Source organism: Microtus pennsylvanicus, chromosome 3, assembly GCF_037038515.1.
Source record: "Microtus pennsylvanicus isolate mMicPen1 chromosome 3, mMicPen1.hap1, whole genome shotgun sequence".
Classification (NCBI taxonomy): Eukaryota; Metazoa; Chordata; class Mammalia; order Rodentia; family Cricetidae; genus Microtus; species Microtus pennsylvanicus.
Window position 1 is genome coordinate 84,539,464 of NC_134581.1, and position 7,641 is coordinate 84,547,104.

Below are 7,641 nucleotides of genomic sequence, written 5' to 3' on the forward strand. Positions count from 1 at the left end.
CAGCCCTATGACTCAATGACAGATCAATGGCAACCTTTAGATTCTCTTCTCAGCTCTCAAGCAGTTCAAGAGCAAAAGAGACCTTCTCCTCTGTTGCTGATATGTGGAAAATACAGAATCAAAAAGTCCAAAATTATAAGGCAAAATGCCACTGTCTAACAGTAGGCCCTGACTGCTTGGAGCCTGACATGGTGACTTTTAATGTTATAGTGTTGAAAACCAGGAGTTAGAACAAGATGTTGCAAAATAAAAATTTAATAATAGCTGGGCCATATGATCAGTCTTTTATAGTAAGAGAATGTTATGCGCTTATGGTCAGGCAGTTAACAAGCCATAAAACCTCTTACAGCCAGTCAATTCTCAGAACAATGGAAACAATTTACAATATATCAGTCTCAGGATTATGGAGGAAGAACCAGTCAAAAAAGGTGGCCTTTAGGTAAGGACATGATTAAAGTCTAACATTGTTTAAATAAAAAAAATGTAGCCAGCTGTCCCTCAACAATAAAACAGTCTTCAAACACCTATACTTTAACTTTTAATGATCACAGGTACCTCACCACAAATGACCAACTTCAGGGAAAAACGAATAACATTGTAAAGTTTGTTATAAAAAGAAGTGATGAGTTACCCTGTAGTTGACCTTTCCTTTGGGTCACCATCTCCCAAATAACTACACAGAGAACTCCAATTAATTATTAAAGCTCAGCCTATAGCTTAGGCTTCTTTCTAACTAGTTTTTATAACTTAACCCATTTCTATTTATCTATATGCTGCCCCGTGGCTCATGGCTTTTACATCTTAGCTTGCATGTCTTGCTCCGTCTGTGTCTGGACTTTCTTCTTCCCAGTGCCCTTTCTGTCCAGAAGCCCTGCCTATGCCTCCTGCCTAGCTATTTGCCAGTAAGCTTTTTATTAAACCAATCACAGTGACATATCTTCATACAGTATAAAAGACTATTCCACAATATTTTTCCTTTTAGTCTAAATAAAAAAGAAAGATTTTTAACTCTAACACAGTAAAACCATGTACAATAAGAACAATTATCAGGTAAGACATTTACAATGTTCATTCCATTTGTATTTGGAAAATTTAGAAAAAAATATTCCACTATCTATCCTATCTTAGTTCAAAGTTTTATACCTAAACCATTTTTGGTCATAACTTGTATTTCTATTCTACAAATATTCTTCTAGACCTTAAGACATCTTTCTAGATAAACAGGTTTAGTTTTTATATTTATCAACCATTGATTATCATTTCATCATAATTATCTAGTCTTCTATCCCCATCAGAGACCTAAAAAAGATACACCATTCTTGGAGTAAACAGGAAGTGCAGAGAAAACAACTTCCAAAATTATAGAATTATGGAAACATCTAGTTGTCTGGGAAGTTATCCCATGGCCCCTCTGCAATGTTGGGGCATCCATCTTTGTCCTATAGGTCTGGAATATCTGTCAGGCTTTTCTGAAAGGCAGGAATTTTGAAAGACTATCCTATCTTGTCTTGATAAAGCTGGGAAGTCATTTTTATTGGTGTGTGTCCTGCTTGTCCAGTTTGGACATCATATTGTCAACAATCAAGGCAAGGATGGCTTCTCATTCAAATGGCTAACTTTTGCCAGAAGGGAGCAAATTCTGTATGGAGGCTCTTTGATGTCCATTATGTTTTCTTGAGGTAGACTGGTGCTGCCAGGAGCAGACATGTCTCCCTGTCATGAGAAGCCTTATGTTTTTAAAGCATTTTAAATGCCTTATTGCCTGTAAGTCTTTGAAGTGTTTGAAGGTAACCTATTTAAAATATATCTCTGTATGATTTTGAAAACATACTTAATATTACTATATGTTTGATTGTTATAGATGACTATTAACCAGTGTTTCTTTATTATCCCAAATAGCTTTACATTCTTAAATGAGCTGCATAGTAATAATACCTTAAAGAAGAATAGAAGCACATATACAGTATAAGAAAAATAGCCTTAAATTTGTATCAATATACAAAAATCTATACAACCACTATATATTTGAGACTAGTGGTTGTTTAAAAGCAGACTCAAAAATCCACCCTTTCAGCCAATAACTTCTATACTATATCCCCCTTTTTCTCCTTCAGAAAGAACTGCAAAGGAAGAAGGCCAAGTAAATATAAAGGCAGACGTATCAGAATTATATCCGAACTCTCAAAGGAAACTCTGAAAGCCAGAAGGTCCTGGACATATGTGGTGCAGACACTAAGAGACCATAGATGCAAGCCCAGACAACTATATCCAGCAAAGCTTTAAATTACCATAGATGGAGAAACAAGATATTCCATGACAAAAACAGATTTAAACAATACTTATCCACAAATCCAGGCTTACAGAAAGTACTAGAAGGAAAACTCTAACCGGAGGAAGTTATCTGCACTCATGAAAACTCAGGAAATAAATAATCTCATACCAGCATTGTCGCCCCCGCCTCGACCAGCAAGGAAGATGCAACACCGGAGCTCTTCTTGCAAGCAGTTTATTCAGGACCTTGTTCACAGCAATCTTTCTCCTTCTCTTTCTCTTTCTCTGGGCAAACCTCTCCTAGCCTTTAAAATGGCATGGGCTGCCAACCCCAGATTGCCACGTGAGCACTGCCCATAGGTCCATGCATATGCAAGCAGCTGACGATCATTGTGTGATAATAGCAAAGTCAGGCCTTAGCCATATTAGGAGTTGATTATCACAGAGAGCACTCGCTTTCGGGATCGTGGAGGGTAGAAGCCAGCACCATCAGGTGCGCCTCCATGCAGCCCTTTACACATCGCCATCAGGTGCGGCTCCACGCAGCTCCCTACAGTTCCCCCTTTTTGTTTTGTAAAGCAACAGGCAAGAGTAGAGGTCGGATCCCTGTTAAAAATGGAACATGTACTAGTGTCTGTCCAGGTGTCATCCACTCAGAGAACACTAGACCTGTCTGGTGTCTTTTTACAGAGGTGGGAGTTAGATACCAACCCACATGCAATCAGACTTGCTCTTCTTGAGGTTGACTTCTCTGACCTCAAGTGCAGTGCACAAGCCTCGCATCCTGTGCTCAAATATAGATAACCAAGCTGGAGGGGACTGTCCTGTTTCAATGGCCGTGAAGGCCTGAATGATCATAACTACATTGTGATGCTGTGAAACCCTTATGTGACAAATGCACTATAGGCATACCAGGGAGGCAAGCACCATTAAGCTTGTTAAGGCTCCTATTCCTGCCCACTCCTTCAGATGATTCATGGCTATGATGATCCAGGTCATGGCGAACTGGCATCGGCTTGGAAAAGGCTGACAGAATCCCCCACCACAGCTCCGCCATCACTTTCTCCGTTGAGTGGGTAAGGAACAGGCACAGGATCCCCAGATATATCCGTAACATCCTTTTCTGCCTCTGTCTGCACTTGCACCTTCCTCACCAGGCATTCTGGCACCCAAATAGGGTCCAAATGATCCTGTGGAAAAACACAAACAGCACCTCGTGCTTATGCCAGCACGGGATCGGGTCCATGCCAGACCCCTGTCAAAGCATCCTTCCAGCTCACCATTCCTTTTGAAGGACTGGACGGACATGAATGCCTGTCTGCGGCAGACTGAATGGAGTTATCCAAGTTTAAAAAATTTAAAGTAAATAAGGCTAAAGAAAGTCTATTTTTAGGGGTTTGCTTATGGCCTATTCCCCCTTTTTGTTTTTGAAGTATCTCCTTTAGAGATCGATGGGCACATTCCACAATGCCTTGTCCTTGTGGATTGTATGGCAGTCCATGTGTCAATTGAACACCCATACAGTATAAGCAGGACCATTATCAGTCTTTAATTGATGGGGCTTGCCCCAGGCTGCCCATGCTTCTAGACAATGAGCAATCACCTGAGTTGCCTTTTCACCTGTCATGGGTGTGGCATGAATAATGCCAGAACATGTATCAGCTGAAACATGCACATATTTCAGCTTGCCAAATTCCGAAATATGTGTAACATCCATTTGCCAAATTTTAAGAGGGAGTAATCCACGTGGATTGATTCCCAAGGTTTGAGGATGATGATAAACAACACATTGTGGGCAATTTACAACCACTTTCCATGCATCAGCACGAGAGATATTAAATTTTTTTTTTTGGACAAAGGGACTTTATTAGACTGCCAGGATCACAATAGGACTTAGGAATTAGCATTGGGGCCCTTCTTCTTGCCAAAGGTGGGCACAACGTTGACAAAGGGACGGTTGTACTGCATCCGTCGCTTGGCCCGGCCTGTCTTCTTCTTCTTCTTCTTCTCCTGCTTGGCTACCTTGGGAGTTTGACCTCTCACTTTTCCAGCACGAGCCAGGGAACCATGAACTTTACCTCACAGCATGCGGCCAGCTACTTCCAAAGTGGTCAGAGCTTCCACGCCACACTGTCCTAGGGTGGCCTCATCCTCCAGCGGCGAGCCAGCCAGAAGCAGGACTTGATCCTCCGGGGCAATGCCTTCCAGTGAGGTCACATGAGCTTTGATCTGGGCGACCGTTTCTTGGCCAGTCACCTCGAGGGTGTGTAGTTTCTGGGCGCGTACGAAGAGCTGCATGTTGGCGACTAACCCGCGGACGCCGAGGCTGCTGCCGCGAAGATCAGAGAGATATTAAATTTTTGTTGTAGGGTTTTGGCATTAACATGAAATTCCTTATGAAAACCATATGCTCTCTGTAAAGGAGAGGCGAGAAATATCCATTCTTGTCTGGTACAACGATCTACTTTGTCATTGTCCTCAGCTAAAGGACCTGGTAATCCCGTATGTGCACAGATATGTTGTACAAAAAAGGGATTTTTTCGCTGCCAGAGTAAAAGCTGTAATTGTACAAGTAGTACATGTACGGGACTGGAAGACCTAATGGGTCCCGCGCATTCTAAGGATCTTAAGACATTAACAACATAACATGAATCTGAAATTAGATTGAATGCAAAAGGGCAGGCCTTAAACACTTCTATTATAATCGCCAGTTCAACTTGTTGAGGGGCTCCAGGAGAAAATTGATATATAACAGGCTCCAAGGAATCTACCATATAAGCACCACAACCGGTCTTAGATCCATCTGTAAAAATAACACTGGCACCTGGAATGGGTTGTAAAGTAGTAATTTTGGGAAATATCACTGGGTGTTCCTTAAAGAAAGTCCAAAATTCAGATGGCAGCCCATATTTTTCATAATGGCTTGAGACTTTTCTGAATATTCATTACTTAATTTAAAACCCATAGATTTCATGAGATATCTTCCCCATAATGATACTGGGAGTTCAAGAACATAAGGTTGAATTACTCCAGAGTGGCCCTCTGTATCCTGCCAATTTAATAAGTTAGCACTAATATTAGGGGCACTAGCATATCCTAATCCTTGTAAGGTGTGTGATGAGGTCTGTATAGGCCATCCTCATGGCCAATCTTTACTGGCTATGATACTTTTATCTGCCCCTGTATCCAAAAGGTCTATGAGCTTGACTCCATTAACAGTTAGTTGTAAAATAGGCCTTTGGTCCAAATCCAAGGATAACAATGTTAAGTTTGTACCTGATGAACCAAATCCCTTATCTCCTCTTTCAATGTCTTTAGCTGGATGTTTGTCATGTGGACTAGGCAAAATAACAAGTTGAGCTATCCTATCATCTGGGGAAATCGTGGTAATACCTTTAGGTGACTCAACCATGATTTTAACAATGCCTGTGTAGTCTGGATCAATTATCCCAGGATGGACACGTAATCCTTTTAGGGTAATAGATGATCTCCCTAGTAATAATCCCACTGTACCAGGTTGAAGAGGACCCTGAAAATCAGAGTCTACTGTCTGAACTCCCGTTTGGGGGGTTAATATGAGTCTGGTGGTGGCATGAAGGTCCAATTCTGCTGAACCTGCAGCAGCTCACCACGGTCCTTGGGGTATCTGAAGGTTGGCCACTGCTCGTGACTCCCTTCTCTGCTCTGATCCTCCACTGCCCCATATATTTGGGGGCCCTGAGGTCGGGGGCCCTGCTGTCCATTTTTTGGCATAGTAACATTTACTAGGGGCTGTCCATTAATATCTTTTACTGACCTACATCCATTCACCCAATGTTTTCCTTTTTTACATGTAGGGCACATTCCTGGACTTGGGCGTTGGTCACTTTCTGATTCCTGGGCATTTCCCTGCCGAGTACTTCCTCCTTGAGGGCAGTTACACTTTATGTGGCCTGTTTTTACCACATTGAAAACAAGTTCCCATAGTGTCCCCGTTCTTACTTAACCGAAGTATTACAGCCGCCAGTCCGGCATTGGTCAGTGGACCTCCTAGCTCTCTGCATGCTCTCATCCAGTGTTCCAACCCCCTGCTCTTATATGGAGTGAGAGCTGCCCTACATTCCTTAGTACATTGCTCAAGCACTAACTGTTTAATTAATGGCATGGCAATGTCAGGGTCATCAAATATCTCTCCTGCCGCTTCTATCACCCTGGCCACAAAATCAGAAAAAGGCTCTGTAGGTCCTTGAATAATCTTCGTTAGATTACCCCTTATTTCCCCTCTATTTAACAGAGATTTTCAGGCTCGAGTAGCAAGATTGTTAATTTGCTCATACACCTGAGGGGGATATCCATTTTGTTGATTGGCAAATCTTCCTTGTCCGAGTAGCATGTCCATATCTCAGACTGCTTGAGCTCCTCCAGCTGCCAAATTTATTGCAGCCTGTGCGTTGGCAAATTCAATTAAAAAAGCTTTCCAATCCAAATATTGACCAGGGGATAAGCAAGCCTTTGCAAGGTTCATCCAGTCAGATGGGGTATTAACGTATCTATGCAAAGCCTCCCCCTGAACCACTGTAAAAGAGGCTGAAATGCCACAGGTCCGGACTCGACCAATGTTTTGATAACCTTGTAATCTAACAGCTCACGTTATCTGTTACCTTGTTGATCTTGAAATACTGGGAAAGCAGTCATCATCCTCACTCCTTTCTGGGTTATCATTTCCGCTCTGACCTCCTTCCATACTCCAGGACTGAAAGAAATCCCTCCTTCTGCTCCCATGACCTCAGAATACAGAGGAGGGGGCCGAAGGAGTTATACTCCTCCTTGTACTTTCGAGTTGTTTTTGCTTCTGTTTCTCTCTTTCTTTCCTCTTGATCTTTATCCTGTCTAGAGATTTACGGATAGATTCTAGGGGGACCACATAAAAGCCCTCCTCTTCCTCATCGTCATCATCATCAGACTCTGAGTGAGTGGAAATATCTGACTCCTCCAGTTCTGACAGACTAGGATATAATCCTGTTTTTCCTTTTCCTGGGTTCTTTTTCCTTGTACCTTTACCTGACCCAGCGTCAAACATAGCTTTTTCAGAGGCTGCTCTCTCAGATCTCTTCTCCTGTAGGATCTCTAAAGCGGCCTGGCTATTCTCTATTGCTTTACTATACCTTTGGTCTTTCAAGCAACGCCACACTAGCCTCCAAACTGATCTGACTCCTTTCTTAAGAGCTAAAAAAATTGGGTGCGAAGGTGAAGCACCCATCTGAACAAATGTTAGATTCGTACAATTTCACTTTTAACCCGTCCACACTTGTCGGAGCTCTACTACCTTGCTTTCCCTTTTTCTATTGGTGAGAACAGAAAACCTGCTTTTGTTGCGATTCCTCAATCTTA

General features: G+C 42.2%; 1 pseudogene; it reads right to left on the reverse strand.

Annotated features, from left to right (window-relative positions):
• Window positions 1-4,111: 4,111 nt before the first annotated feature.
• On the reverse strand, window positions 4,112-4,612 carry LOC142847216 (ubiquitin-like FUBI-ribosomal protein eS30 fusion protein pseudogene; annotated as a pseudogene).
• Between the last annotated feature and the right edge of the window lie 3,029 nt (window positions 4,613-7,641).